A 14,281-nucleotide genomic window follows, 5' to 3' on the forward strand; every position below is an offset into this window, starting at 1 on the left:
AAGGGTTTTTTTTTTTTTTTTGCCTTGTAAAATCTAAACTGGAATTAACAGGGACTTTATGATAGGCATGGCCCTTGTCCGCATTCTCAAAATCTACCTGATTTTAAGATAGTTTCCTTTTCATTCCAGGGTATTTAAGCATTTTATTTGACAAACAACCCCAATAAAACGTTGCATAAAACACAGGAAGGGTAAATGCACTCAATCAACATTATTCCATAAATGTTTTATGTTGTCAAATACAAAACAAAATCTAGTTTACATAGTTTTTGCCAAATAGCATGACTTGGCTTGACACTTGTAATCCAGAAAATGAGTGACTCAGTTATTTTTTATTTTCCACATTGAACAAAGAACAACAAGATCCTTTCTTCAGATCTCTTTTGTTCTGCCCACAGTTTGCAAAAAGCTTTTCCTTAAGCATGTTGTATAACCTTTTCTGTTTTATTTTTGAAGTTACTAAGTTGAGCTGTAAATATGGTGACGTCAGTGAAATTATTATGGCAGCACTTGCAAATTTTCCTGTCGTGGCACAGAGGACATTTTATAGCAGGTTTCACAAGCTGAGAGGCGCTTGTCCTCACGTGTAGCAGTTTGTCAGTAAATTACAATGTGTGAGCAATGCCATGAAGTTTAAATGGACCTGAGCCATGAATGTGCAAAAAAAACAAACAAACAAACAAACAATAGAAACAATTTTGCTTTGTTCAGTTTGAGCAAAAGTTACAAATTAAAAACTTCAAAAGATTAACATAAAGGGTCGACATAAAAGGTATATTTTATCAAAATAATATGTTATCCTATAAATTCTTGCAAAGGCATTTTAATAGAAAACTGGAAAGTTCACGCTGAAATTACAGATGGTCCTAATTTAATGATCCTCTTTCACGGTAGTCAGCAAGGGAAGAAAAGAGCTTTGCTTTCATGGTTCTGAGCTGAGCAACAGTTTTATTGTGAAGAAAAATTTCTGAGTTGCCCAAATTATTTTCTAAAGTTTATTGATTTTCCTCACCACACATTGATCTTTTTGAATAACATAACCATAAAACTGAAGTGAACATAATTTGATAAGTAACCTACATAAAACCTGAATTGTTTTCTTCTCTAAAGCTAATCTGTATTTTTGCTCAGCTGATCTTTACTTACAGTTTTTTTTTTTAAGAATCATTTATTGGATCATATCATGAGGCCATAGCTTTAGCAGTTTCACTGCCTGTTTATTATATATGTTCTCCTTTTAATTGTAACTTTATAGAGCTGTTGTTCATTACCTTAATTATGCCTTGTAGTGAAACTATTATAACAGGTAATAAAAGAGACTAAACAGTCTTAACACATCCAGTTTTTCATGCAAATAAATTCATAAGTGCAAATGCAAAGCAAATGTTATTCCTTTATTTGACAATTCTCAAAAATTCTCTCATTGAGATTCCACCATGTCATGAAATCACTTTGTCTTTTGTCTGTTAGTTTTGGTAGGCAATGACTACACAAAAAATACTACTTTGTCTAAATTAATGTTTTTTATATCCATAAATTTTGAGAAATCAGGCAAGGACTGGTCAGAAATTCACCATTCCTGTATCGATTTCGTAGACAGAGTTCAAGAATGCTGAAGCTGTAAGGGAATAAGTTCAGTTGTTCATTATACTGTCCCACAGCATCAGAACCTTTTTGAAGTTCCTGATTAAATTTTACTTGTCTTTAAAGTGTGCCCACATCAGTGGGGAAAGTTCTTTTTATGTGAAGCAATTCAAGAAAAAGTGCTTCAGAAATCTCTGCCAGTATCAAAACAGATTTGCCGAAAGACTTTGTCTCATTGAGAGGTCAGTTCCTTCTGTTTATAGAAGCGAAAGCGCTAACCTAAAAATAATGTTAAAATGAGAAGACACTTTATTTTAGACATTAATCTAATGTGTGTTGATATGACTTTTTCGAAAAGTATTATTACATAAACTGTTTTTGTTTTGGGGAACACATGATCTAAATACATTCAGTGATGTTCTTGGCAATAGAGTTAGCTAACTTGTTAATTGTTGAGACTTTATTTACAAGAAACTAATTGATATTGTGGGAGCATTTTCTGGCATTGACTATTGGATTGACTATTGTTCCATTATTGACATTTTTTGTCAATCTGGGATGAAAAGTTTCTGCGCTGCTGGATCATCATATCTGCTATGAAATTGCAAAAATGGCCGAATACGGTGGACTGAAATGCTCTGCTACCTGTAGCTGTGCGTATGGGTGTGTGTGTGTGTGTGTGTGTGTGTGAGAGAGAGAGTAGTTTGTATCTACTAATGGTCATATATATTTTAAAGTTTAAGGAAATTTTGTATAGCCACAAAGTCACTGCATTTCCTAAAGCAGAAGTAGAGCAGCGACACGGTTGCAGTGTTAAACATTTGGGCAAATTGAAGCTCATGGCATTTAATTGGAAGTCAGTCAGTCAGTACCTCCCCAGATGATGAACCTTGTAAAAAATCCAGATCTCTAAAAATGTGTGATCCAGATGTTTAGGGATTTTTTTTTCTAGAAAAGAGAATGTATGGAAATCATCTATTTTCTCCCTGAAGAGAAAATAGCAGCAAGTCTTAAGGAAGAACTTGATGCTCTGCAGGTCTAAAGCTTATACTTAAGGAGGAATTGTGTGTTTAGTTGCCATGCAGAGGGTTGTGGCTCTCTGTAAACCTCATCCTTATTTCTATGTAAAGAGCTTTCATATAAACACTTCAAGCACTGGTTGTTTGCTCTGTGCAGACTTTGTTATTTCCCATAAACTGAGGGGTCCTGCAGCTTTGCGAGATCTGTCCAAGTTCCTGTCTTCACCCAGCTTCTTCTCATGCTCGCTGACTTAACAGTAGTCACATACCACTGCTGTGTAAAGCAATGCCAAAGCAAGATTCTAATACAAACAGGAGAGGAACAACCTCCAAAATTAAATGAAGACTTTGAATTTTGGTGGACTGAGAACTATTGGTATGCCTCGAGATGTAAAAAAAAAACTAAACAAAACAAAAAAAAGTTTCACACACAATTTTATTAGTAAAAATAAATCAGTCTATAACTCTTTATAGACTGGCGATGTAGGGGACATCCTCAGTTATTCATCTTTTCTACAATCCACCTCGTTCACTTGTATATGTCCTCCAGGAACATCATGTATTGATTAAAGAAACAATGCTCTTCCTCACTGAAGGGGAGGTAGAGACACAGGGAAACACATGGGGGAGGAGGAGTAAAGTAATAAAAGACATCCTTTCTCCAAACTGCTATCCAGCAAAATCAATGATGTCACAGAAGAGAAGAAAAAAATAAATGAAGTGATAATATTTTACCTCATGCAGTAAAAATAATTTTCATTGACTGATTTTTGATCTATATCTGGAGCAGTTGACTCTTATGAAATATGACAGTTCAAGACTGATTAACCCAAAGTGCCTATGATGACCTCTGCTTGTGGTTTATTAGGTCACATAACATCTTTAGGGATAGATTATATAAATTTTATTATATAACCACTTGTTAAAACGTCATGATCCAAGTTCCAAATGACACATTGATACATGTCATAAATCACAACATCTATTTGGGCACAAACAGACTAAAGCTGCTTCAGAATAAATAAGAAAGGAACTGAAATGACCAGGAACCAGTTGAAATACTGTAGGTCACTTTTGAAAAGTGGTGTCTACAAAAAAACCTGTATGTTCATGAAGAGATTCCAGTTACAAGACCTGTTATTTTTGTGAATTAAGTAATAATGTTCCTGTTCAGATCCTTCTGATGGATCAACCTTTTTTGTTGTCTGTCATTCCATAGTTAAATGTACCATTTTCAATTCTTGCTTATTTATTGCCCTGAAACATATTTTAGATATTTTTTATTTTGGGTGTTGCTGAGAACTCTGAAAGTTAGGAACTGCCAAATTTAGATAAGTTTTTCTTGGTCACATAGATCAATTTGAAATTTATCAAGAAATACATTTCAAAACTAAATAGTTTCTCCTCAGATGTTTTATATCCACATTATTTTGTCCCGGACACTCCCTCTCATTCATCACTAACGCTTTTAGTATTATTTTCCACTTTCTATGCTCTTGTAAATCCCTGACAAATACCTTTACACTCAGCACTACCATAAAGTTGGCCCCAGTACCATTTGGGTATGAGAATAGATGTGGACACAGAGGCCCTGTAGAATATTCAGGAAATTCATTTTGGAGCATTTCCACAAACCCTTCTGGAAACATATTATTCAAGCCAAATCAAATTAGAACCATCAGAGCTATGAGAGAGTCTGCAGCTGAATAAAACTCACCGTGCCCATAACTAGACCCTGGGTGTCTGCTATCTGTGCTGTGTTTGCCCATCTCAAACAGATCAAAGTCATGTGCTTTTGGATGTCAAACACTAGAGGTCTCTCTAGAAATTTGTTGAGTGATGTCAAAATAGCTCTGAAAATTGTAGAAACTTCTTTTGATTCCACATTTGTCTCAGATAATTAAGCACTGGAATGGTCATTGTGGTCATTATTCAGTTAAGCCTGCAAAATACCTAAATTTGTAAATCCACAGTTTGGGCTGACTCTTTTTCATGCCCTTTTTTATCCCCTGTTGTTTTGATTTCAGTTTGCTTTGCTGGCAACACTTTTTTTTTTTTATTTAGTTAAATTAAGTGAAATTAAGGTATTAAAATGCTTGTGTTGCATACCCTCTTGCAACAGGCTTTTGATCAGATGTGTTTTAAAACTTAATTGCCCCGTGTAAGTGATCCTGTTCTTTGTGGCTTCAGTCTAGCATCTCATCCATGGTAAACATACAATTTTCCCTATTTAGGTAAGGGTGGCAGCATGTCAAGGGAGGTGTACCACTAAAGTCATCAAATTCAATTTTTCTCCACACAGATCATGTTGCCATAGTAATTTATATTAGAGCTCACATTGGAGGGTGAAAAAAATACAGCGGAAAAAAACCCCAACTGTATTTAAGCAGCTCAAGAAAACTTATTTTCACAGAATTTAACTTCTTAAACTTATACTCATGAGAGTTCTAAAGCATTACATTAGCAGAATATTGATGCACTTCACAGTATCAGCTCTTTGTTGGCTCAGCAGAGTTACCAACAAAAACTCTGACATCATTAGGGAGTTACTGCTGTATTACCGGTAGATTGTTTTGTACAAAAAATGTGTCTTTTAAAGTTTTTTTTACCTCTGACCAAAAATATAAGATTGAATAACACTATGTATATTATAAACCAAGTTGGCCATTTATATTTGCTTTGGTTGAAAACATATCTAGGGGAATATCTTTACGCTAAGTTGTGCAATATACCCAGACTTTTTTCTATGATCCAAATGTATGCATTCTTTGGTATAGTCAAAGAATGCTCTGGAGAAAAGGGCTATCATCTTGGAGACACTCAGAAAACTTATATGACGTACCCTTACCAACTACTTTATTAGGTACACAGCTTCTATTAGGTGGTATAAATAACATATCATCCAATAGCATGACAGAAACTCAAAGCATTTGGGCATCTAGCCATAAAGAAGATTTGCTAAAGTTCAAATTGAGCGTAAGAAAAATGAAATTAAGAGAACTTAAGTGACTTTGAAAGTGACATGATTGTTGGTCCCAGATTAGTTGATATGACCATTTCAGAAACTGCTCCTTTGCATTATAATATAATTTCTGAGATGTTATATTTTAGATCGTTGTTAGCAAAACAGGACTACTTTAGCAAGCAAAGATTCTGTTGTTCCTCAAAGGCTCAAACTCTTCAATATCCAAATCAGTTTGAACCTATCTGATTTCTCCTTATCCTAGTTAATGCATAGTCTAGGGCATTGAACAGGACAAGAAAATTGGTGTGTCAGTTGTTTCTTTATTGTGTGTGATTGAACTGAAGCCAAACATCTGCAGCCAAGCCTACACCCAGGCCATTATTAAATGTGTGTGTAGCACATATCCGGAGCTTGTCAAACAAAACCACACAATACTAGGAAGCGTTGCTGTCTATGTTCTACACAGCTGCAACTTGACATGGCATAGTCTCCTCAATTATCCTTGGTTTAAATGGTAAAGAGCTTTAGATGAATTTCCTACATTTTCTTTTCCTCCAATAAGACAGAGAGATATTTTCTTTTTGGGATGACTCATTTAATTCTTAAATAGATAATTTAACAGGGAAATCTTTTTTTTTCTTCTTCTTCTTCTTCCTCCCTTTAAGGAAGCTTCCCGTCTTAGTTTATTTTAGAAACTTCTGCCCTCTGAACCTTAAAAAGCTTTTCTTGGAGACTAAAGAAAGTGCCCACATTTCTCACCCACTTACACCTAAACAGGAACTTTTAAAGTATAGTATTTAACTCTCCCTCCTCAGTGCATGGGTGTCCATTTGCTTCACAGTTTAGGCATCTATGTGATTTTCTATGTTATATTTGTTCCAAAGCACCAATTTGGTGTGCATGGCTTGACTTGGTGGCCAGTAATAAGCTTCTGTTCCGAGGCTCCCAATGCAGTGGCCTTCACCACAGGGAACTATGTGGCCAGCTGCCCTTGGCACCACAGGAGGAGCCAAAAATCTGACTGGTAGGAGTCATATTTGGTCTACTACAGTTCTGAAGCTGGAAAAAAAGAGGGGCATCTGGCTGTGAACCTTAAAGTTACTTTGAGTTTCAGTTTAAAATATCTCTTTGTTTTTATTAACTTATAACATATTATGAGCAATCTCCAAAGCGTCCTGTGAATTTGTGAAGTTCTGTCCAGTCTATGACATATTACTAAATATTTAAGACAAGAAAATTATTGCTTCACTCCAGATGGACACAATGTATGCAGCACTTATGTTATAAATTCAAGTTTCTCAGATTCTTGCCATGATCATGTCAAGTGATCTACTAAGTTGTGTAATTACAGTTTAATGTATTTAAAACAAATACAACTATACTTTGCTTGCATTTATCAAAAGGTTTTGAATGTCTAAGACAATCATCCAAGAGCATCTAAAAACCAAGGTTAATAACTTAAATACATCCTTTAACATCAGAATATGCATGTAATTGTAGTAGATGAGGTCTGTGCTATACTCACTGGCTTACTTTCACCCCTTATCACATTTTTCACAAGACTGAGTTCCTAGACCTTTAGTTTGTGCCAAGCCTCACATCTTTAGAAGACCAGTCTAAGTCAAGTCTTTACAGGACAACTTTAAGTCAAACCCTGTATCTTTAGATTGTCAGTATAAGTCACATCTCACATTATCTTGCATCTTCATTATGCCAATCTCAAACTTTTCTGTCAAGTCAAAAGTGCTTAGCCTGTATGCCTTACCTGGTTAAATAAAAGTTAAATTAAATTATATATTTTTAATATATATATATATATATATAGATATATATATATATATATATATATATATATATATATATATATATATATATATATATATATATATATATATATATATATATATATATATATATATATATATAAATTATTGTCTTAACAAAATCATTCACACTAAAATAGCCATTCAGTTATCCAGCAGCATTTGAAATATGTTTTTTTATTATTATTATTATTATTTATTTATTTCAAAAAACACAAGAGAACAAGCAAACAGTAAGACAGAGAAAAACATGTACATACACAACCAAGAACAAAATAATTTGTAGGAAGAAGTGAACATTTATTTAATCCTATTCCTTATCTCAATTTAATGAAATTTATTACTGATGAAATAGTAGTTAGATTAGAGAATCAATAGTTTATTTAGATTTTTGTTAAGTAGACTCACAATCCAGCAAGTAGTCCTTTGTGAAAACTGACACTACAACTATCTTTGTCGTACTGTCTGTTTTGGATGATACAATCCTTAACACTATCATGGTCTGAATTTATTGTACCAGATGTAGTCTGTTCCCCTGCTGTATAAATGAAGAAACAAATCAGTGAATGACACTTGCGCAGTGTGACACATCCATTAGTTACAATAAATAAAGAACCTGCAGAGGTCAAACTTTCTAACAAATCCTGCAGCTGCAAATATTCCTTGGCACATCAAAAGTCGACTATGAGTGTCACGACTCAGTTGTGACACTATTGAATTTCTATTTAATTTTGTTATTCATCATGTCTTGGATCATAACATGCATCCCTATCTCATCTTTTAGTGAAGACTTGCAAAGTTACATGGGAAAAATGAAACATGTAGGAAAAAATGCTACCTGAATGATGGTGAAAGGGTAAACTGTCTTTGGAAACAATGACAGTCCTACTGGGAGAAATGATTCCACATGTGGGAATGTTGTTCTGTTTTAAATGATTACAGATGTTCTGCTTGACTATCTGTTTGACATGAGTGCACAGATAGTCCTTTGAATGCACTCAGAGATGGAGAAATGGATATTCACCCTCAACTCTTCTTTTTATCTACATCATGAGATTATCATGTTCCTGTTGCACTACTTGTCACTGACCTGTTATGGCACAACATGTAAAGGAGCAGAAGACGGTTATATAGTACATAAGACCAGCTGTTTGTCACCTTTGTGTTTGAGTCTCACTCGGAGTTTAACTACCTCTGCTGGAAAAGGCAATGGATCAATGTCACTCAACAATGTTCCTAATTCTCTTTTATGTTTTTGCAGGTCCACCCAGCAGCTTCCTTCTCTGGAAGGCAGGATTTGGCCCTTTTTGACAGCCAGATGTTGGCCTTACAATAAAGACTTGGGTGTTGCCAACCTGGCTTTTTTAAACTGAAGCAGAAGAAGTTCAAATAAATAAATAAATAAATATATATATACATATATATATTAACGGCAAGAGGACCTCTGCAGCCACTCCATGCAGAATCGTCACACATTTTAGTTTTGAAACGATTATTTTCCAGCCCAACTTGCTGCTTGACAGGGAATATGGTAGAGACATTAGCAGATAAAGATCCAGATGTTTTTCTTGGAGCCAATCTAGAGAACAGGTTCATAAACTGTGAGATATACCCCAGGAGACATCAAGTGGCAGGTCAAAGGTGAGATGTGACATAACGTTCACTGCTGAAAGTGAAAGGAACACGTTGTAGCTCAGGGATGTTGGGTTATCAGATTTGATGTAACACCCAGTTCATAAGAGCATACTAAGGTATTTGAAAATCCCATTGCACATCTACTGCAATTTAGATCACTATTGTAAGTACTTGGAGCACAGATGTATGCATGAAATGGTACTACACAAAAGTCTTTAATTCTGCTAGTTTCTTGGATTTTGCTTCTAAGGAGTTAGACATTCTGTAATGTTTCAGAGTTCAGCTGGTATCCAAGACTTCACTCATCAGTTTTCTGTATCTGTCTCTCTCTATCTTTCTATATATATATATATATATATATATATATATATATATATATATATATATATATATATATATATATATATATATATATATATATATATATATTCTACTTTTTTCTTTCAATACTTTGGCATATAAATTCCTTGGCTCCAAACTCAAAAGATTTACCAGTTTTTATCTACACAAAATGATCAACTTGTATGTTTAGCCTGCAGATTTGTGACTAAACTAAATGACTTGACGTTAAATAAAATATTTTGGTATCATAAAGAAGTTGATTCCCAAAAAGCATTCATATGTTTAAATGTTTTGGTATGCTGGGTTTTTTTTTTTTTTTTTTTTTTTTTTTAAATTTTAACCAATCTAGTACATGAAGAGGTAATGATCTAAACTTCCCCATTCTTATTCTGACTGTGTGTTTTGTATCATTGCATCCTGTTGCTGAACACACAACCAGAATCACAATGCCAATCTCAACTGGCTCTGACATGCTTTCTTTCAGGATGACACTGTCTGTAGTTCCAGCCACCTTCCAATTAACTCATCCTGAGCTTCTCTGTCCCTGTAGAAGAAAAACCTACAGCAATGTTTTCTAAGGTGGAATACTACGCTTTGCCTTCAGGCCAATTGGTTTATCAATTGGTTCCACATACATTTTCATGTTAATTATTGAGTTTTTTTGGATATAGTTATTGGGAAGTGCCAGCCTATATCACTGACCTTATCCTAACCTTATCCACAAAAAGTTCTGCCATCTAATCAGCTGCTTCTCTCATATTATTTTCTCTATATAAATTGGCGATGTTGGGCTGTGGTAGAAGTGTGTCCCATAATCACTGGGTTGCTGGTTGGAACCCTAGCTCCATCTGTCTCAGTCATTGTGTCCTTGGGTAAGACACTTTACCTATCTTGCCTGCTGCTGGTAGTCAGAGGGCCTGGCCTAAATGCTAACTTACAATACTGAAAGGGAAGCTTGATTATTGATAAAACAATTCTTCCACTTTCTTTTATCCCAGACTATGTGTCGAGAAAGGCTGTGTTTTTTGTCTGGTTAGTAGAAAGAACTTATGGAGGGACGTCAAGGCTCTACAGATTACAGGCACAGTGGAAACAACACTACATCCAGCCTGTGGTTACTGTAACCCTAAAACCATTTTGGAAATCAACAAATCCATACAAGTTTGGAGGTGAACATGGAAAATTGGAGGCTGCTGCCTCTGCTACCTAGTTTATCTTTCTTACTTTAACTGCCTATTTTAATATTATTCAAAAAATATTAAGCTTGAGAGAAATGTACAAAAGCTGACTTCAAAGCCTAAGTTCTCAAAGGACAGAATTAAAAATGTGTGGAGCAAAATGGTCCATTCATACCGAAACTTGTAAGTGAGCAAGAGTAGATTACAACATACTCTACTTCATTCTTTTTTCATATCTTGGACTGGAATTTTGTCTGTGGTTCAGAATGGAAACAAACTGATGAAGTCAAGGATCTGACTTAAGCCAGCATGGTTTGTACTGCAGCCAGTTTGTGTATAAGTGACACTCTTCGTGAGCAATACATATTTCAGTGACAGATCTTGTGACTCTTTATATTGAGTAACATTTATGGCAGGATTACTTATGCCTTTATGAGATATAACGCACCACACTGGTAAAATCAGCTGGAATTTAATTTACACCACTTAGCTTATTATAGTCACAATTAGATTTGTGGAACGCCATTGAGCAAAGATGATGAAAAACTCTACTTTAATTTCAGCTATTTTAATAGTGAACAACAAAATTTCCTCCACCAGTTACAGGCAGGTTGCTCCGAAATTCAGTTCTGCTTAAGTGTCTCCAAAATTAAAAATTCTGCTGAAGAGCCCATGAGAATATGTGTCCAGATTTAAGGATTGCAGAAATGCATTGAGCAAAGCCAAATACCAAAGCTCAGTCCAGCAAACAGCTGGGATGAGTAAATGTAGTAATGTGTATTTTTTGTGAAACTGTTATCTTAAAAGCATGATGTTTTGTTTATATAAAGAAAGTTCCCATATGACAGCTTTTATGGCTGGAAACCATGTATATTTTCCTCATTAAGATGTCAGAGGAAAATATACATCTTAGTCAGCAGATATTTGCTTTGTCACTACAGTGTGAGAAATGGCCTTTAGTTTTAATTTGAACTCCCACTGTGGCCAGGCTAACTATTCACAGCAAGGCCAAAGAAACAGTCTTCAGTGAAATTGAGATTTTGGTTGTACTGCTGTCAGAGTTCTTGTTTATTTTGCAACTGAATATATTTAAATTTTGTCTACCTGTGTTATACACTCAAATTGAGTGTACAGTTGAGTTGTTCAAAAAACATGCCAGATTGTATTACAGTTTTTTTCCTCCATCTTTTCGGAGAATGTATTATACACAGCAAATGTATACACGTATACATAAACGTAATCAATTACAAAATTATTGATGGAACTTGACTTGTAGTTGTGTTTAGATTGTTGATTCTGTGTTGCATTGTGTTTCTGTGTTTGATATGATGTAAACCACTTTGAAATGCCTTGCTGCTGAAATGTGCTATACAAAATAAAGTTTGATTTGATTTGATTTGATTCCATGTTTCAAGTGCACTTAAAGACAGTGAATTTAAACTTGACAGTGTTTGTGTAATAGAAAATAAAATAAGATAAAGTGTCTGAAGCACTTCGTATAAGCTTGGGTTGCAGCTTGAAAAGTGATACGTGGGCAAATATGTTCTTGGTTAACCTGAAATTGAAGTATTTTGTTCATGAGTCATGCTAAAATTGTACCTTAAACCAGTTCATGGTTTTTCATTCTACTCTTTCCTTTTCACCAGGTCTTCTCTTTGACGGTGCATCACATTTTTGCATTTTAACTGTAGCCTGGTCCTTTGGTTTCAGCCACAAGACTTAATACAAAATTTGGAGGTGTGTGGGTCTGCACTGCATATGAATACCACTAATTGCTTTGTGTAGTGGACCTAATGGTGCATGTTATTTCTTTTTTATTTTATCTAGGCATGGTTAGCAGGGATTGTGCTTGGTTAGATCCTTTTTGGACAGCCAAAGCATTGCCAGAACAGCAAGCACACCGCAGGTTCATGGGGAAAAGTTCTACAGTAAAGTGGCTGCTTGTGGCGCCTATAGCCTGTTGTGGGTATGATTAGGTTATGGTCTTAGCATGCAGGCCAACATCAGTTGCCTGGTACTTGCACCTAGATATGCTGCCAAAATTGTCAGGGAATAAAAACCTCCTGGTACCAACCACATTCTGGCTAATTTTAGTCTTGTGGTGTGGTCCTAACCACATTAGAGGACGAGGATAGCCTTACAGGTTCAAAGAGGATTGTCCAAAAGGAACATATATAAAAAAAAATGATAGTATGTTTTACTGCATTGGCAGTTAAATGTAATTTTGCATGAAACACTGAATCCAATATTTAAAAATGGAAAAAATATTGAGCATGTATATTTTAAACTGACAACCTCAAAGAGAAAAGAGGTTTAGGATATGGCAAAACTTCTTTTTCTTTTTTTTTTCTTTTTTTTTTACTGATTTTAAATAAAATGTATTTCAGTTCTGGTATTGATAAAATATGGTTAAAAATTATTTTAAAAAATGACTCAATACTTTACTTTCAAATATAAAAAGCAAAATCGCAGATTCCTGCCTGAACGTCAGAAACTGTTACATGCATTTTGATTATAAATTTCCATATATAAACTTGACCTTACGGACTTAATTTATTTTTACATGGCTTTAGTGATAAATAGGGGCTAAATAAATAAACTAACCAGAATATAATATATGCAGATTTTTTGGGATTTTTTTTTTTAAAAGCCTGCTACAGATCTGTGTCCTCATTCAAAGAAATGCTCCCTTTATAAACGTCATCAGCATAAAAATGTATCTTGACCATATTTAGTTCCTCTGTTGTTTAAAGGAAATTTCCTGTAAATATTTATCCAGAAAAATCTCCTCTTGGCTTGAATTCATGACCTAATTTTTAAATGAAATACAGAAAACTGTCTAAAACTGTATTAGCAGATGACTAACATAATGTCAGTGTATGTGCTACACAGAAGCAGTGGAAGTGTTCCTTGTTCATATTAAAATGGATTTGGAAGTGTTAAAGCCATTCTTTTTGCTCTGTCCACATTAAAATGTGCATACAGAAGATGATTGATTTGACAAATTATTTTGTGTGCCATAAATAATAAATGTACCAAATTCTTTTACTTTTTTTGGTAAAATTAAAATTATCATTTAATGAGGATTGTACGCATTAAAGTAATTCTTTTAGCATTTTTGTAAAAATCTGTTATTTACATGATCTGTACACTCTTTAATTAAATGTTTTATTGAATGAGAAGTGGGAAAAATTCAGTTTTGTGCGAAAATATAGAGTTGAGTTGCATTTGCAAGGAAATAATTTAACTAATTTCATCACTTGCATTCATCCCCTTTAATTTCCAGAACCAACTTTCAAAAAGATTGATGTACATTTGCAAACGTTAGAGAAACTGGAGCATCAAGTGTTTTCACACAGTCTTCTGTGAGAATAGAGTAATTTGAAACAATTGCTTTTGTGAGAAAGGCAGAGTGAAAATACATTCTCTGAATAAAAGTTTACGGAACATCAAAGGAACTGCAGGAATTTGTGCCTAACCACAACAAACAAGAATAATGAGGAACATTCATGGCATATGACAAAGCAGTCGCTCAACATGCTCTAAATCCACGAGAGATCAGGATGAGTGTATTCAGAACAAACCATTCATGAACATCTGCCAAGTTCTCCACTTTGTCTTTTCTTTATCTGTTTCTCTTCGACATGCACTAGTCCTTTCTATAACAACCTACATATCAGTGCTTTTCAGCAAACTTGAACAACCTTTGCTTGTCCCACCAAGAATGATAAGATG

The sequence above is a fragment of the Gambusia affinis genome, linkage group LG12 (genome assembly GCF_019740435.1).
Source record: "Gambusia affinis linkage group LG12, SWU_Gaff_1.0, whole genome shotgun sequence".
Lineage (NCBI taxonomy): Eukaryota > Metazoa > Chordata > Actinopteri > Cyprinodontiformes > Poeciliidae > Gambusia > Gambusia affinis.